Here is a 20,091-nt window from a genome sequence, read left to right on the forward strand (position 1 = left end):
GTAGATAGTAACACTACTAGCAGCGTCCGTCTTCCTCTTGAAGATCCATTTACTTTCTATGGTTTGCCAATCATCGGGAAAATCCACCAAAGTGCACACTTTGTTTTCATACATGGATCCTATCACAGATTTCATGGCCTCAAGCCATCTGTCGGAATCTGGGCTCATCATCGCTTCCTCATAGTTCGTAAGTTCATCATGGTCTAGTAACATGACTTCCAGTACAGGATTACCATACCACTCTGGTGCGGATCGTGCTCTGGTTGACCTACGAAGTTCTGTAGTAACTTGATCCGAAGTTTCATGATCATCATCATTAACTTCCTCTCTAGTTGATGTAGGCATCACGGGAACAGATTTCTCTGATGAACTACTTGCCAATTTTAGAGAAGGTATGATTACCTCATCAAGTACTACTTTCCTCCCACTCACTTCTTTCAAGAGAAACTCCTTCTCTACAAAGAAGCCATTCTTAGCAACAAAGATCTTGCCTTTGGATGTGTGATAGAAGGTGTACCCAATTGTTTCTTTAGGGTATCCTATGAAGGCAAACTTATCCGATTTGGGTTCGAGCTTATCTGGCTGAATCCTTTTTATATAAGTATCGCATCCCCAAACTTTAAGAAACAACAGCTTAGGTTTGTTGCCAAACCAGAGTTCATACGGTGTCGTCTCAACGGATTTTGATGGTGCCCTGTTTAACGTGAATGCAGATATCTCTAATGCATAACCCCAAAACGTTAGTGGTAAATCGGTAAGAGACATCATAGATCGAACCATATCCAATAAAGTACGGTTATGACATTCGGACACACTATTACGCTGTGGTGTTCCAGGTGGTGTAAGTTGTGAAACTATTCCACATTGTTTCAAATGAAGACCAAACTCGTAACTCAAATATTCACCTCCATGATCAGATCATAGAAACTTTATTTTCTTGTTACGATGATTTTCCACTTCACTCTAAAATTCTTTGAACTTTTTCAAATGTTTCAGACTTATGCTTCATCAAGTAGATATACCCATATCTGCTTAAATCATCTGTGAAGGTCAGAAAATAATGATACCTGTCGCGAGCATCAACACTCATTGGACCACATACATCAGTATGTATTATTTCTACTAAGTCTGTAGCTCGCTCCATAGTTCCGGAGAACGGAGTCTTAGCCATATTGCCCATGAGGCATGGTTCGCAAGCAGCAAGTGATTCATAATCAAGTGATTCCAAAAGCCCATCAGCATGGAGTTTCTTCATGCACTTTACACCAATATGACCTAAACGGCAGTGCCACAAATAAGTTGCACTATCATTATTAACTTTGCATCTTTTTGGCATCAATATTATGGATATGTGTATCATTACGATCGAGATCCAATAAACCATTTTCATTGGATGTATGACCATAGAAGGTTTTATTCATGTAAATAGAAGAATAATTTATTCTTTGACTTAAATGAATAACCGTATCACGATAAACATGATCAAATCATATTCATGCTCAACACAAACACAAAATAACATTTACTTAGGTCCAACATCAATCTCGAAGGTATAGGGAGTGTGCGATGGTGATCTTATCAACCTTCGAATAACTTCCAACACATATCGTCACCTCGCCCTTAACTAGTCTCTGTTTATTTTGCAACTCCCGTTTCGAGCAACTAAACCTATATCCAATACTGAGGGATCGCTATAAACACAAGTACACATCAATAACATGTATATCAAATATACTTTTGCTCACTTTGCCATCCTTCTTATCCGCCAAGTATCTAGGGCAGTTCCACTTCCAGTGACCATATCCTTTGCAGTAGAGGCACTCAGTTCCAGGCTTGGGTCTAGCTTTGGGCTTCTTCATAGGAGCAATAATTTGCTTGCTATTCTTCTTGAAGTTCCTCTTTCTTTCCCTTTGCCCTTTTCTTGAAACTAGTGGTTTTGTTAACCATCAACACTTGATGCTCTTTCTTGATTTCTACCTTCGCTGATTTCAGCATCGCGAAGAGCTCGGGAATCGTTTTCGTCATCCCTTGCATATTATAATTCATCACGAAGTTCCAGTAACTTGGTGATAGTGACTAGAGAACTCTGTCAATCACTATTTTATCTGGAAGATTAACTCCCACTTGATTCAAGCGATTGTAGTACTCAGACATTCTGAGCACATGCTCACTAGTTGAGCTATTCTCCTCCATCTTGTAGGCAAAGTACTTGTTAGAGGTCTCATACCTCTCGACACAGGCATGAGTATGAAACTAATTTATGCTCTTGGAACATCTCATATGTTCCGTGGTGTTCAAAACATTTTTGAAGTCCCGGTTCTAAGTCATAAAGCATGGCACACTAAACTATGAAGTAGTTATCATATTGAGCTTTGCCAAAACGTTCATAACGTCTGCATCTGCTCCTGCAATAGTTCTGTCACTTAGCGGTTGTCGGTGTCAAAACCAGCGGATCTCGGGTAGGGGGTCCCGAACTGTGCGTCTAAGGCTAATGGTAACAGGAGGCGGAGGACACAATGTTTATCCAGGTTCGGGCCCTCTCTACGGAGGTAATACCCTACTTCCTACTTGATTGGTCTTGTTGATATGAGTATTACAAGAGTTGATCTACCACGACATTGTAGAGGCTAACCCTAGAAGCTAGCCTATGATTCTGATTGTTGTTGTCCTACGGACTAAACCCTCCAGTTTATATAGACACTGGAGGGGGCTAGGGTTACACAGAGTTGGTTACAGAGAAGGAAATCTACATATCCGGATTGCCAAGCTTGCCTTCCACGCAGAGGAGAGTCCCACCCGGACACGGGACGAAGTCTTCAATCTTGTATCTTCATAGTCCAACAGTCCGGCATAAGCATATAGTCCGGCTGTCCGAGGACCCACTAATCCAGGACTCCCTCAGTAGCCCCTGAACTAGGCTTCAATGACAACAAGTCTGGCGCGCAGATTGTCTTCGGCATTGCAAGGCGGGTTCCTTCTCCGAATACTCCAAAGAAGATGTTGAACACAAGAATCATGTCTGGCTCTGCAAAACAAATTCCACATACCACTGTAGAGAGCACAATATTCCAGAAGTCTAATCTGCTGACAACTTTCCCATAGTGTGACATCACGCCGTGGCCCGGTCATTCACTACAAAAAAAAGACACATCCGTGACATTTTGGGCCGAACGAATTTTTTTCCTGTCATACATATGACACTTCTATGACGATAATTGTGATAAAACCCAGTATCATCATAGATGTGGTGGGCTCCTACTTCTATGACAAAAAATCATGACAGAAAATGGGCTTTTCGTCCTGGGCAGGCCGGAGACGCAGTTGCATGACATTCTTTGGGCCGTCCATGACGGAAAAAACTATGGTAGAAGCGAGGGCGAGGAAAATTTCGGGGAGTTCCCGGTTACGGTGGGAGGTCGAGGGCCGAGCGATGCGCGTTTCTCTCGTACTCGTACGCGCGTGTGTGTGAGGCGTTGGCTCTAACTGAACCCGAGCGAGGCGTTGGGCTCTAACTGAACCCGAGCGATTGCAGTGCAGGCTACGCGTTACTGAACCCGAGCAATCGATCGATGGCTGTTAACTGAACCCGATCGAGCGATTACTTCGCTACTGCTGCTAACTGAAGCCGATCGATTGGATAAACAGTGAGTGTTGCGGGGGGGTTTGGATGAACAGTGAGCGGTGGCGTTTGCCTCTGGATGAACAGGACCCCGTGGTGTGGAGGGCTGGATGAACAATAGACAGTGGAGGGGCGGTTGAACAGGACCCCGTGGTGTGGAGGGCTGGATGAACAGTAGATGGTGAAGGGGTGCCCGTGGAGGGGTGGTTGAATAATAGCCGGTGGAGTAGCGAGCGGTGGAGGCTGGATGAACAGGAGCCCGTGGAGGCTGGAGGAGGTCGACGGTAGCCCATGGAGGCTGGAGGAGGTCGACGGTGGAGATGAACAGTATCCCGTGGAGTCCCATTTTGCGGTACGCCACACCCCTCCCGATGAACAGGACCCCCGTTTCGACCGTAGGAGGTCCATTTCGTCCGTTTTGCGGTACGCCACACCCTTCCCGATGAACAGGACCCCCGTTTCGACCGTAGGAGGTCCGTTTCGTCCGTTTTGCGGTACGCCACACCCCTCCCGATCAACAGGACCCCCGTTTTGACCGTAGGAGGTCTGTTTCCTCCGTTTTGCGGTACGCCACACCCCTCCCGATCAACAGGACCCCGTTCCAAACGTAGGAGATCCGTTTCTTCCGTTCTGCGCTACGCCAGGCCTCGTTTCCATCGCCTGTTCCATCCAAGCCCTCCCGATGAACACGATGACGCATTCCGTTTCGACCCAGCCGGTTGGCTCCCCATGAACACAACGACGATGTTGTTTCTCCGTTTCGACCCAGCCATGTACACGAGCCCTGGCCGTACGTATGCGCGAGTAGGCGTTCGAGACCCCGCCCGTATGTACACATACGTGGCCGTATTTTATTTCTTGCACCTTGGACGTTGTACGTACGTGTACATGCTACATGCGCGCCTCTACTACGACACGTACGCGCCTCTACTATGACACGTGCGCACCTCTACATCGACCAGTATATATGTACGTACACGTTCGCGACCAGAATGACAACGCTACGTACGCTTCGACCAGGTGGGTCTTGACTGTCAGGCACTTCCTTGCGTGCTAAGATGTAACTGGTGGGTCCCAGCAGTCAGGGGGGCGAATCGTTTTTTCTCTGGATGCACTTCCTTGTGTGCGAAGACGTAGCTGGTGGGTCCCAACAGTCAGGGGGAAATGTTTTTTTTGCGAAATACGGTGGCCCGTCCGGTGGGTCCCCGCAATCAGGTGGAGTAATAATTATTTTGCGTCTAATAAGGAGGCACTTCCTTGCTGCGGCCGTGGACCCAGCTGTCAGCCTCTCCATGTACAGTCCACGTCCGATGGAAGCCGTTCCTTGACCACGTTGACCACGCCGCGCCGAGAGCACCAAGGCGGTGGATGATGGCGAGGCCTAGGAAGGGGACAACGCGAAGTCGGGGAAGACACGGCAGTGGATGCCCACGTGTAGAGGAGTACGAGGGTTCACTGGTTCTCTATGGTGTGAGGCTGCCGTTGCCGCAGAATAACAGGGGGTGTGGGTGAGTAGAGGGATGGTCTGGCCAACGGTGGGAGTAGTAGGCGGCGGTGAGGCCTCCGCCGCATCGCAGCCGGCCACGGGAGGCAGGAGCACGCGACACGACCGGCGCTGGTTTGGGCGGCTGGAGCAAGAAGACCAGAGGTTGAAGAAGCATTACGGCCGTTGGATGGACATCATACGGTCACTGGAGCTAGAATCGTGCATATTGACTAAGTTGACAAAGCCCTCCGTCCCCGTCAAGTTAGTAGGCCCACAAGTCAGCCTGCCACTATACTAGGTCCCAGCTAACAGGGGGAGTATTCATTTTTTTGTGCGTAATAAGGAGGCACTTCCTTGCGTGCGAAGATATAGCTGGTGGGTCCGAACTGTCTGTGGCGGTAACGTTTTTTTCACGAAATACAGAGGCCCTTTCGGTGGGTCCCTGATGTCAGGTGGAGGAATCATTATTTTGCACGTAATAAGGAGGCATTTCCTTGCGTGCCGCCGTGGGCCCAACTGTCGGCCTCTCCACGTACATTCCACTTTAGATGCATGTTGGTTGTTGACCACGTTGACCAGGCCGCGCCGAGAGCACCAGGGCGGTGGACGACGGCGAGGCCTAGGAAGGGAACGACATGGAGGCAGGGAAGACTCGACAGATATTTCCCACGCGGAGGGGAGTACGACTGTACGAGGGTTTACTGGTTTGTCTGTCGTCGCCGGAGAATAACAGCAGGTGTGGGTGAGTAGAGGGATGGCTAGGCCAGCGATGGGAGTATTGTGGGGCGGTGAGGCCTGCGTGGCAGCACAGCCGGCCACGGGGAGGAGGGAGCACGCAGTCCCGCTGGCGCTTGTTTGAGCGGCTGGAGCAGGAAGAGCAGAGATTGAAGAAGCACGACGGCCGTTTGATGGACATCCAACAGTCACTGCTTGTGCGTTAACCTTTTTTTAGGAAAGCCTCAAATCTGTAAAAAACAACATATATCCCATCTGCCATTATTTCTAATAATTTACAGCCCATTTGCTAATTCTTAAGGTTTTTTTAGAGCCCATATTCTTTTTGTTAGCATTACAGCCCATATTGTGGCCATGGTTAAAAAATTATACGAAATTTTGCATATTCGGTGCGGTCCGAACTGTTTTAATCCCGAAATTTCGACTCACATTCAAACTGATTTTAAAAATAAATGTATATCAATATAAAATCCAACAAATTCTCCACGCATAAAAATTAATGTAATTTAAAATCTCGAAATGAAAAAAAAGATATTTGAAACTAATTGCCGGTTTGATTTGTTTTAAAAATGTACATCCCATTTCTCATTACTGATGGGCCATTTTCTCGGCCAGCCAAATGAAAGCTCTCCTCGTCTTGAAAGATTTGCAGCCCAACAGGCCTGACAAAGCGACTTGGCAAATCACAAAAAAAACTGGGCTGTGGCCGTGGACCCAGCTGTCAGCCTCTCCACGTACAGTACTCTTCCGATGGAATGTCGTTGACCACATTGACCACGCCGCGCCGAGAGCACCAAGGTGGTGGACGACGGCGAGGCCTAGGAAGGGGACAACGAGGAGCCGGGGAAGATGCGATAGTGGATGCCCACGCAGAGAGGAGTACGAGGGTTCACTGGTTCGGCTGCGGTGTGAGGCTGCCGTCGCTGCAAGGCCTAGCTAGCGGTGGGAGTAGTAGGGGGCGATGAGGCCTCAACGACAGCACAGCCGACCACTGGAGGCAGGAGCAGGCGGTCTGCCGGGCGCTGGTTTGGGCGGCTGGTGCAAGAAGAGCAGCGATTGAAGAATCAGCAGGACCGTTCGATTCAAATCCAATGGTTACTGCTGCTAGAATCGTTTGTTGACTAAGTTGACAAGCCCCGCGTACGCGTCAACTTAGTAGGCCCACAGGTCAGCCTCCCAACCGATGCACCCCAGATGTCAGTGGGAGGAATCATTTTTTTTCGCGTAATAAGGAGGCAGTTGATTGCGTGCGGCCAAGCCAGCGAAGGGAGTAGGGTGGGCAGGGGAAGCCTGCGCGGCATCACAGCGAGCCACAAGAGGAGGGAGCAGGCAGTCCTGCCAACGCTAGTTTAGGCGGCTGGAGCAGGAAGATCAGAGATTCAAGAAGCACGTCGGCCGTTGGATGGACATTCAACAATCACTACTGCTAGAATCGTGTGTTCACTGACAAAGCCTTGCGTAAACAAGTCAGCCTCAAAATCTGTGGCGTGTACAACCCATTTGCTATTATTTTTATATATTTTACTCATTCTCTAATTCATATGGAATTTATTGCAGCCCATTTTCCATTTTTAGAATCGCTGGCCTTTTTCTGGTTAGTACCAGGGTAAAAAAATTAACTAAATATGTGGGAAATTTTGAAAATTCGCAAATTTTTGCTGGAGAACAAAATATTCTTAATCCAAAAATTAATAGCCATACTAAAACAAATTTAAAAATAAATTAGTACTATGTCATGTTAAATCCGATGAAATACGTACAAGATATCAGTGAAGAACAAAAACAAAAAAAGAAACTAATATCCCATTTGCTATAATTTTTTTGGAATTTTCAACCCCTTTTGATATTACTTTTAACAGACATTGACCATACTCTTTGGCCAGGATGGAATGCATCCCTCCTCATCTTCAAAGATTTGCAGCCCAGTAATTCGGAGAAAACAAATAGGCCTAGCTTGGCTATTCTTCAAAAAGAAATACTGGGCTACCTATTTTCCCAAAGAACTGGTGCATGAGCATTTAGCTTTATTTATTTATTTACTTATTTATGTTTAGGGGACCATGAGCATGTACCTGGGCCGGATTCATGTGAGAGCATCCCTTCCAGTTAATTATGGGCTTCTCTATTGGGCCTTCATCAGTGGGCTGCATGTTATCAACAAGTGGAAAATGTGTTCCTTACAAAAAATAGTATGAGCTACGTACGGTACGGGGCACTAAAGGGTCAAACCGTGCAACACTTCCGAAATACTGTGTTTCTGGGTCTAACAACACATTTATTCAACCAACAGACGAAATATACTACTAATTGTACATTGAAAATAGCAGCAGCAGCAACCAGGGCTGGGGGTGCAACAGAAGCAGTAAGCAGGCCAGAAGAGTGAAAACGCAGCTCTCTCTTCCAAACCAAACATCAGCCATCATTACAAAAGGGCTACCAAAAAAAGAACAAGTGTGTGCATCAAACTAAATAAATATCCTACTACACAAGTGTACTCATCTAACTAACTGGCTCAGTTAGACGTTACTATTTATTAAGCTATGGAGATTGGCTGACGGCTTGAACCAGATGGATGCCTGACGGGGGAAACTCCAGCCAGCAGGTCAAAGTCTGATACTTGCGACCCTCTCTCCTACTTTGGGCTGCAGAGCGTGGCGGCACATATCAGGGTATGGTGCATGCACAGACGCATGGTACGCTGTGTACACACAGTTTTGCCCGATGAACGAAACCACGCCGCCATCATGATCCTTGCCGTCGGTTATCTCCTGGTTAATCGGATAATTCAGTCCAACAAACAGACAACGTGTACCAAGGCTACTTACCAGCCTCTAGTCAAAAATTCCTGAAGGCCCAAAGAAGCTGGGATCCTGCTCAAAGATCTTGCAGTGACTGTGATTGTATTCCGCGAAACAACACGTCCGGTACGTGCGAACGATCATCAATCTTTCGCCGTCGTCTGATCGAGCCAGGAACCACCTGCAACTGCCATGCCGCTTTTCTTTGAAAGGTTCTGGGATTAGGAAGGGTAGGGACACCAGACGGCCTACAACATCATATCAAGTGTGAGTCAAATGAAAAAGGGCTTTTGATTTAGTCAATCTTAAGAACAGCATGTTATGAGCATGAATATTTTTTCAGTAAATGTTGACAGTAATATAAGCAAGCCATCATGATATCATAGGAAAGTAACATACTGCTATAATAGCCGTTTGTAGCGATGACTGGAGTAGGCCAGCAATATGTCCAGCCATAGAAGGAGTCGACGGCGTAAATGAAGCCCTTGTGTTCAATGGCATCAGAGAACCATGGAGGATGTATGATCCTGCGATGGACGTGTAGATTTATCCACTTACTGTAGTGACCTGCCAGATAGGCGAGACCGCGGTTGAAGAACGCAATTAGCCTGAAGTCTTTATAATTCGCAGATCTTGTGGGCACTTGGCAGATTACAACCTTGAGCAAATCAAACTTGGTATCATTTTGGCTACTGTAAGATTCCGAGTATTCTGGGCCATAGTGCCAAAGCAGTGCAGTGTTAATCGAAGGAAGGAGGATCAATCGCCCGGTGTAGACCTCCACGAGCATCCAGCTGCCGCGACCGTCGACGAGCACCATCCAAGACGTGTTCATGCCGACCCAGTACATACTGTTAATGTAGTTGAGGCTGACGGGGATCCGATCGCAGTCAAGGGGTTGATGCTCGCCACCCTACGATCGTTATGCTGCATGACATGACGTTTCTGAAGATCAGGCGGCATCAGCAAGCAAGGAGCTGGCTTAAAAAGCTCCGGCCTGAGGGCTTTGAGTAAACGGTACAGCCCCGACGAGCACGCGGCGAGCGGCATGGTACTAAGATTGTCCACACGCGAAACAATGAGCTTGATTACCTCTGTGGGGAGCAAATTCCATCCACTCTTTCGGCGGACGCTGCTCGGTTCTGCCATTGTTAGTGCTTGGGTTTTGGACGAGGGGGGAGGCGCCTTAGCGGGGATGGAAGATTGGATGAGATTATGTGCGGACAAAGATGGAGAAGCGAATATGTGCTGCGGGAAGTGGACAGGTGATGATGACTACAACATGCCGCTTGACTTACGAGACACATACCAGCAGCGTAGGGTCATGTCGATGCCAGACAACTTGCTTGAGTGATCATAGTACTGGTACTCCCTATAGTACCTACTACAGTACTATGCCCTAACTTGCTTGAGTAGAGTAGTAGAGTAGGACTCTGCTCAACTACTAGCACCGGAGGAGTAGTATATTCTAATCTAAAATAGTTACAAACTTCAATGCCCGAGCATGAAACGACTACGAAACGTGCTCAAAAACCGTGTCTATGTGGTGTTTGGGCTTATATGCAAAAAATTAGCAAGATGCCCGTGCATTGCACAGCACACCATCATCACCAACTCGGTTTTTTCTCTACTCCTACTCCTATAAAAGACTCAGTTGGTGATGATGGAGGCGAGGAGGCATGTTTAGCCGGGCGTGCAGCGGACGGGGCAGCACTATTCGATTTGTTATAAAAAAACAAAGTAGAGTAGTAGAGATGGAGACATAGGGAGGAGCACGAGGTTGTGGGAGATAAGGATGAACGAGGCAAGGCCTTACCTGTAAATGTGGAGAGAGGTGCGAGTATCTTTTGTAAAATTGTCATAGTTGGCTTTCTATCCGTCAGATATAGATCGGACGGTCTATATTACGAGATGGCAGGCATACCATCATCACCAACTCGGTTTTCTATAAGAGTAGATATAGATAGATATAGACTAGGGAGTACTAGTAAGGACATCATCTACTACTTCGTGTACTACTCCTGCACTCCATTCGGCGGCCGCAACGTCCCCTACAGCCACTCCCTCTTGCGCTACATTCGGCGGGTGCTGTTGAAATTTGGGGAGCGCACTCTCGCGACTGCTGGCAGCCATGACTTCATCGACGACGACTTCTTCCCCGACCTAGGCAACCTCTTCCTCAACGACATGGGCGACAACCTCAACGCCAACGGTGCTGCTCCCGTTGCACCATATGTGTTTCTGTCCTTCCTGTTCAAAATCGTGGTACAATTCATGTTTCTACTCTGTATCCTACTACTATGCTAGTCCACATGATTAGTTTCATCTCTGTTATAGCCGTCATGATTTATTTTGTGCTTATTCGGATTAAATCTCGTAGTAACTGTTGGAAATATGCCCTAGAGGCAATAATAAAAGGATTATTATTATATTTCCTTGTTCATGATAATTGTCTTTATTCATGCTATAATTGTATTATCCAGAAATCGTAATACACGTGTGAATACATAGACCATAATATGTCCCTAGTAAGCCTCTAGTTGACTAGCTCGTTGATCAACAGATAGTCATGGTTTCCTGACTATGGACATTAGATGTCGTTGATAACGGGATCACATCATTAGGAGAATGATGTGATGGACAAGACCCAATCCTAAGCATAGCACAAGATTGTGTAGTTCGTTTTGCTAGAGCTTTTCCAATGTCAAGTATCTTTTCCTTAGACCATGAGATCGTGTAACTCCCGGATACCGTAGGAGTGCTTTGGGTGTACCAAACGTCACAACATAACTGGGTGACTATAAAGGTGCACTACAGGTATCTCCGAAAGTGTCTGTTAGGTTGACACGGATCGAGACTGGGATTTGTCACTCCGTATTACAGAGAGGTATCACTGGGCCCACCCGGTAGTGCATCATCATAATGAGCTCAAAGTGACCAAGTGTCTGGTCACAGGATCATGCATTACGGTACGAGTAAAGTGACTTGCCGGTAATGAGACTGAACGAGGTATTGGGATACCGACGATCGAGTCTCGGGCAAGTAACATACCGTCTGACAAAGGGAATAGTATACGAGGTTGCTTGAATCCTCGACATCGTGGTTCATCCAATGAAATCATCGAGGAGTATGTGGGAGCCAACATGGGTATCCAGATCCCGCTGTTGGTTATTGACCAAAGAGCCGTCTCGGTCATGTCTGCATGTCTCCCGAACCCGTAGGGTCTACACACTTAAGGTTCGGTGACGCTAGGGTTGTATGAATATGAGTATGCAGCAAACCGAATGTTGTTCGGAGTCCCAGATGAGATCCCGGACGTCACGAGGAGTTCTGGAATGGTCCGGAGGTAAAGAATTATATATAGGAAGTGCTGTTTCAGCCATCGGGAAAGTTTCGGGGTCTCCCTGTATTGTACCGGGACCACCGGAAGGGTCCGGGGGGTCCATCGGGTGGGGCCACCTATCCTGGAGGGCCCCGTGGGCTGAAGTGGGAGGGGAACCAGCCCCTAGTGGGCTGGTGCGCCCCCCCTTGGGCCCCCCTGCGCCTAGGGTTGGAAACCCTAGGTGGGGGGGGGGGGCGTACCACTTGCCTTGGGGGGCACTCCACCCCCCAGGCCGCCGCCCCCCTTGGGAGATTGCATCTCCCAGGGCCGACGCCCCCCCTGGGGGCCTATATAAAGGAGGGCAGGGGGGAGGGCAGCCGCACCCTGTGTCTTGGCGCCTCCCTCCCCCTGCTACACCTCGTCCTCCTCCCGCAGCCGCTTGGCGAAGCCCTGCCGGAGTTCTGCCGCATCCACCACCACACCGTTGTGCTGCTGGATCATCATCAACCTCTCCTTCCCCCTTGCTGGATCAAGAAGGAGGAGATGTCATCCGCTCCGTACGTGTGTTGAACGCGGAGGTGTTGTCCGTTCGGCACTTGGTCATCGGTGATTTGAATCACGACGAGTACGACTCCATCATCACCGTTCTCTTGAACGCTTCCGCACGCGATCTGCAAGTGCTATGTAGATGCAATCTCTCTCCCATGACTGGTTGCTTAGATGAACTCATAGATGGATCTTGGTGAAACCGTAGGAAATTTTTTATTTTCTACAACGTTCCCCAACAGTGGCATCATGAGCTAGGTCTATGCGTAGTTCTCTATTGCACGAGTAGAACACAAATTTGTTGTGGGCGTAGATCTTGTCAACTTGCTTGCCGCTACTAGTCTTTTCTTGCTTCAGTGGTATTGTGGGATGAAGCGTCCCGGACCAACCTTACACATACGCTTACGTGAGACAGGTTCCACCGACTGACATGCACTAGTTGCATAAGGTGGCTAGCGGGTGTCTGTCTCTCCCACTTTAGTTGGAGCGGATTTGACGAAAAGGGTCCTTATGAAGGGTAAATAGAAGTTGACAAAATCACGTTGTGGTTATTCGTAGGTAAGAAAACGTTCTTGCTAGAACCCAATTGCAGCCACGTAAAAGATGCAACAACAATTAGAGGACGTCTAACTTGTTTTTGCAGCAATTGTCATGTGATGTGATATGGCCAGAAGTTGTGATGAATGATGAATGATATATTGTGATGTATGAGATCAAGTTCTTGTAATAGGAATCACGACTTGCATGTCGATGAGTATGACAACCGGCAGGAGCCATAGGAGTTGTCTTTATTTTTTGTATGACCTGCGTGTCATTGAAGAACGCCATGTAAATTACTTTACTTTATTGCTAAACGCATTAGCCATAGAAGTAGAAGTAGTCGTTGGCGTGACAACTTCATGAAGACACAATGATGGAGATCATGATGATGGAGATCATGGTGTAATGCCGGTGACGAAGATAATCATGGAGCCCCGAAGATGGAGATCGAAGGAGCTATATGATATTGGCCATATCATGCCACTACTTTATATAATTGCATGTGATGTTTATTATTTTTATGCATCTTGTTTACTTAGAATGACGGTAGTAAATAAGATGATCCCTTATAACAATTTCAAGAAAGTGTTCTCCCCTAACTGTGCGCGGTTGCTAAAGTTCGTCGTTTCGAAGCACCACGTGATGATCGGGTGTGATAGATTCTTACGTTCACATACAACGGGTGTAAGACAGTTTTACACATGCAAAACACTTAGGGTTAACTTGACGAGCCTAGCTTGTACAGACATGGCCTCGGAACACAGAGACCGAAAGGTCGAACATGAGTCGTATGGAAGATACGATCAACATGGAGATGTTCATCGATGATGACTAGTCCGTCTCACGTGATGATCGGACACGGCCTAGTCGACTCGGATCGTGTAACACTTAGATGACTAGAGGGATGTCTAATCTGAGTGGGAGTTCATTAAATAATTTGATTAGATGAACTTAATTATCATGAACTTAGTCTAAAACTTTTTGCAAAATATGTCTTGTAGATCAAATGGCCAACGCTCATGTTAACATGAACTTCAATGCGTTCCTAGAGAAAACCAAGCTGAAAGATGATGGCAGCAACTATTCGGACTGGGTCCGGAACCTGAGGATCATCCTCATAGCAGCCAAGAAAGCGTATGTCCTAGATGAAACGCTAGGTGAAGCATCCATCCCAGACAACCAAGACGTTATGAACGCTTGGCAGTCACGTGCTGATGATTACTCCCTCGTTCAGTGCGGCATGCTTTACAGCTTAGAACCGGGGCTCCAAAAGCGTTTTGAGAAACACGGAGCATATGAGATGTTCGAGGAGCTGAAAATGGTTTTTCAAGCTCATGCCCGGGTCGAGAGATATGAAGTCTCCGACAAGTTCTATAGTTGTAAGATGGAGGAAAACAATTCTGTCAGTGAGCACATACTCAAAATGTCTGGGTTGCACAACCGCCTGTCCCGGCTGGAGATCAACCTCCCGGACGAGGCGGTCATTGACAGAATCCTTTAGTCGCTCCCACCAAGCTACAAGAGCTTTGTGTTGAACTACAATATGCAGGTGATGGTGAAGACCATTCCTGAAGTATTTTCTATGCTGAAGTCGGCAGAGGTTGAAATCAAGAAAGTACATCAAGTGTTGATGGTCAATAAGACCACTAAGTTCAAGAAGGGCAAGGGTAAGAAGAACTTCAAGAAGGATGGCAAAGATGTTGCCGCGCCCGGTAAGCCAGTTGCCGGGAAGAAGTCAAAGAATGGACCCAAGCCTGAGACTGAGTGCTTTTATTGCAAAGGGAAGGGTCACTGGAAGCGGAACTGCCCCGAATACTTAGCGGACAAGAAGGCCGGCAACACTAAAGGTATATTTGATATACATGTAATTGATGTGTACCTTACCAGTACTCGTAGTAACTCCTGGGTATTTGATACCGGTGCCGTTGCTCACATTTGTAACTCACAACAGGAGCTGCGGAATAAGCGGAGACTGGCGAAGGATGAGGTGACAATGCGCGTCGGGAATGGTTCTAAGGTCGATGTGATCGCCGTCGGCACGCTACATCTACATTTACCCACGGGATTAGTTATGAACCTCAATAATTGTTATTTAGTGCCAAGTTTGAGCATGAACATTGTATCTGGATCTCGTTTAATACGAGATGGCTACTCATTTAAATCCGAGAATAATGGTTGTTCTATTTATATGAGAGATATGTTTTATGGTCATGCCCCGATGGTCAATGGTTTATTCTTAATGAATCTCGAACGTAATATTACACATATTCATAGTGTGAATACCAAAAGATGTAAAGTTGATAACGATAGTCCCACATACTTGTGGCACTGCCGCCTTGGTCACATTGGTGTCAAGCGCATGAAGAAGCTCCATGCTGATGGACTTTTAGAGTCTCTAGATTATGAATCATTTGACACATGCGAACCATGCCTCATGGGCAAAATGACCAAGACTCCGTTCTCCGGAACAATGGAGCGAGCAACCAACTTATTGGAAATCATACATACCGATGTGTGCGGTCCAATGAGCGTTGAGGCTCGCGGAGGATATCGTTATGTTCTCACTCTCACTGATGACTTGAGTAGATATGGGTATGTCTACTTAATGAAACACAAGTCTGAAACCTTTGAAAAGTTCAAGGAATTTCAGAATGAGGTAGAGAATCAACGTGACCGAAAGATAAAGTTCCTACGATCAGATCGTGGAGGAGAATACTTAAGTCACGAATTTGGTACACACTTAAGGAAATGTGGAATCGTTTCACAACTCACGCCTCCTGGAACACCTCAGTGTAACGGTGTGTCTGAACGTCGTAATCGCACTCTATTGGATATGGTGCGATCTATGATGTCTCTTACCGATTTACCGCTATCATTTTGGGGATACGCTCTAGAGACAGCTACATTCACTTTAAATAGGGCACCGTCTAAATCCGTTGAGACGACACCGTATGAATTATGGTTTGGGAAGAAACCTAAGCTGTCGTTTCTAAAAGTTTGGGGATGTGATGCTTATGTCAAGAAACTTCAACCTGAAAAGCTCGAACCCAAGTCGGAAAAATGCGTCTTCATAGGATACCCTACGGAAACCATTGGGTATACATTCTACTTAAGATCCGAGGGCAAGACATTTGTTGCCAAGAACGGATCCTTTCTGGAAAAAGAGTTTCTCTCGAAAGAAGTAAGTGGGAGGAAAGTAGAACTCGATGAAGTACTACCTCTTGAACCGGAAAGTAGTGCAGCTCAGGAAAATGTTCCTGTGGTGCCTACACCAACTGGAGAGGAAATTAATGATTATGATCAAGGTACTTCGGATCAAGTTGCTACTGAACCTCGTAGGTCCACAAGGACACGTTCCACACAAGAGTGGTATGGCAACCCTGTCCTGGAAATCATGTTGTTAGACAACGGTGAACCTTCGAACTATGAAGAAGCGATGGCGGGCCCAGATTCCAACAAATGGCTTGAAGCCATGCAATCCGAGATAGAATCCATGTATGAAAACAAAGTATGGACTTTGACAGACTTGCCCGATGATCGGCGAGCGATAGAAAACAAATGGATCTTTAAGAAGAAGACGGACGCGGATGGTAATATTACCATCTATAAAGCTCGACTTGTCGCTAAGGGTTATCGGCAAGTTCAAGGGGTTGACTACGATGAGACTTTCTCTCCCGTAGCGAAGCTGAAGTCCGTCCGAATCATGTTAGCAATTGCCGCATACTATGATTATGAGATATGGCAGATGGACGTCAAAACGGCATTCCTTAACGGGCATCTTAAGGAAGAACTGTATATGATGCAGCCGGAGGGTTTTGTCGATCCTAAGAATGCTAACAAAGTATGCAAGCTCCAGCGATCCATTTATGGGCTGGTGCAAGCATCTCGGAGTTGGAACATTCGCTTTGATGAGATGATCAAAGCGTTTGGGTTTATGCAGACTTATGGAGAAGCCTGCGTTTACAAGAAAGTGAGTGGGAGCTCTGTAGCATTTCTCATATTATATGTAGATGACATACTTTTGATGGGAAATGATATAGAACTTTTGGACAGCATTAAGGCCTACTTGAATAAGTGTTTTTCAATGAAGGACCTTGGAGAAGCTGCTTACATATTAGGCATCAAGATCTATAGGAATAGATCGAGACGCCTCATAGGTCTTTCACAAAGCACATACCTTGATAAGATTTTGAAGAAGTTCAAAATGGATCAGTCCAAGAAAGGGTTCTTGCCTGTACTGCAAGGTGTGAAATTGAGCTCGGCTCAATGCCCGACCACGGCAAAAGATAAAGAAGAGATGAGTGTCATCCCCTATGCTTCAGCCATAGGATCTATTATGTATGCCATGCTGTGTACCAGACCTGATGTAAACCTTGCCGTAAGTTTGGTAGGAAGGTACCAAAGTAATCCCGGCAAGGAACACTGGACAGCGGTCAAGAATATCCTGAAGTACCTGAAAAGGACAAAGGACATGTTTCTCGTTTATGGAGGTGACGAAGAGCTCGTCGTAAAGGGTTACGTCGATGCTAGCTTCGACACAGATCTGGATGACTCTAAGTCACAAACCGGATACGTGTATATGTTGAATGGTGGAGCAGTAAGCTGGTGCAGCTGCAAGCAGAGCGTCGTGGCGGGATCTACATGTGAAGCGGAGTACATGGCAGCCTCGGAGGCAGCGCATGAAGCAATTTGGGTGAAGGAGTTCATCACCGACCTAGGAGTCATACCCAATGCGTCGGGGCCGATCAAACTCTTCTGTGACAACACTGGAGCTATTGCCCTTGCCAAGGAGCCCAGGTTTCACAAGAAGACCAGGCACATCAAGCGTCGCTTCAACTCCATCCGTGAAAATGTTCAAGATGGAGACATAGATATTTGCAAAGTACATACGGATCTGAATGTCGCAGATCCGTTGACTAAACCTCTTTCGCGAGCAAAACATGATCAACACCAGACCTCTATGGGTGTTCGATTCATCACAATGTAACTAGATTATTGACTCTAGTGCAAGTGGGAGACTGTTGGAAATATGCCCTAGAGGCAATAATAAAAGGATTATTATTATATTTCCTTGTTCATGATAATTGTCTTTATTCATGCTATAATTGTATTATCCGGAAATCGTAATACACGTGTGAATACATAGACCATAATATGTCCCTAGTAAGCCTCTAGTTGACTAGCTCGTTGATCAACAGATAGTCATGGTTTCCTGACTATGGACATTAGATGTCATTGATAACGGGATCACATCATTAGGAGAATGATGTGATGGACAAGACCCAATCCTAAGCATAGCACAAGATCGTGTAGTTCGTTTTGCTAGAGCTTTTCCAATGTCAAGTATCTTTTCCTTAGACCATGAGATCGTGTAACTCCCGGATACCGTAGGAGTGCTTTGGGTGTACCAAACGTCACAACGTAACTGGGTGACTATAAAGGTGCACTACAGGTATCTCCGAAAGTGTCTGTTGGGTTGACACGGATCGAGATTGGGATTTGTCACTCCGTATTACGGAGAGGTATCACTGGGCCCACTCGGTAGTGCATCATCATAATGAGCTCAAAGTGACCAAGTGTATGGTCATGGGATCATGCATTACGATACGAGTAAAGTGACTTGCCGGTAACGAGACTAAACGAGGTATTGGGATACCGACGATCGAGTCTCGGGCAAGTAACATACCGTCTGACAAAGGGAATAGTATACGGGGTTGCTTGAATCCTGGACATCGTGGTTCATCCGATGAGATCATCGAGGAGTATGTGGGAGCCAACATGGGTATCCGGATCCCGCTGTTGGTTATTGACCAGAGAGCCGTCTCGGTCATGTCTGCATGTCTCCCGAACCCGTAGGGTCACACTTAAGGTTCGGTGACGCTAGGGTTGTATGAATATGAGTATGCAGCAAACTGAATGTTGTTCGGAGTCCCGAATGAGATCCCGGACGTCACGAGGAGTTCCGGAATGGTCCGGAGGTAAAGAATTATATATAGGAAGTGCTGTTTCGGCCATCGGGAAAGTTTCGGGGTCACCCGGTATTGTACCGGGACCACCGGAAGGGTCCCGGGGGGTCCACCGGGTGGGGCCACCTATCCCGGAGGGCCCCATGGGCTGAAGTGGGAGGGGAACCAGCCCCTAGTGCGCTGGTGTGCCCCCCCTTGGCCCCCCCTGCGCCTAGGGGTGGAAACCCTATGTGGGGGGGGGGGGGGGCGCACCACTTGCCTTGGGGGGCACTCCACCCCCCAGGCCGCCGCCCCCCTTGGGAGATTGCATCTCCCAGGGCCGGCGCCCCCCCTGGGGGCCTATATAAAGGAGGGCAGGGGGGACGGCAGCCGCACCCTGTGTCTTGGCGCCTCCCTCCCCCTGCTGCACCTCGTCCTCCTCCCGCAGCCGCTTGGTGAAGCCCTGCCGGAGTTCTGCTGCATCCACCACCACGCTGTTGTGCTGCTGGATCACCATCAACCTCTCCTTCCCCCTTGCTGGATCAAGAAGGAGGAGACGTCATCCTCTCCGTACATGTGTTGAACGCGGAGGTGCTGTCCGTTCGGCACTTGGTCGTCGGTGATTTGAATCACTGCGAGTACGACTCCATCATCACCGTTCTCTTGAACGCTTCCGCACGCGATCTACAAGTGGTATGTAGATGCAATCTCTCTCCCATGACTCGTTGCTTAGATGAACTCATAGATGGATCTTGGTGAAACCGTAGTAGAAATTTTATTTTCTGCAACGTTCCCCAACAGTAACTTGCTCATATATTCAACTGGCGCAATGTCCCCTACAGCCACTCCCGTTTCATGGATGGCCTGGTCAATGCCTCCAAGGAGCCCTTCGTCCACTGCTATGAGTGCCCGATGCGGTTTTGTGGCTCGCCGGCGGACATGGTGCATCACCTCACGGATGCGTGCAGCGGTCACTGCTGGCCCTTGGCGGAGAACATCAAGTATGAGACGTGCTACCCGTTCACCATGCTGGAGTCGCTGGAGGATCACCGCCTCCTGCTAGTCTCGGAGGAGGACGTCAGCGTCTTCCTCTTGATCGT

Source organism: Triticum aestivum, chromosome 7B (assembly GCF_018294505.1).
Source record: "Triticum aestivum cultivar Chinese Spring chromosome 7B, IWGSC CS RefSeq v2.1, whole genome shotgun sequence".
Classification (NCBI taxonomy): Eukaryota; Viridiplantae; Streptophyta; class Magnoliopsida; order Poales; family Poaceae; genus Triticum; species Triticum aestivum.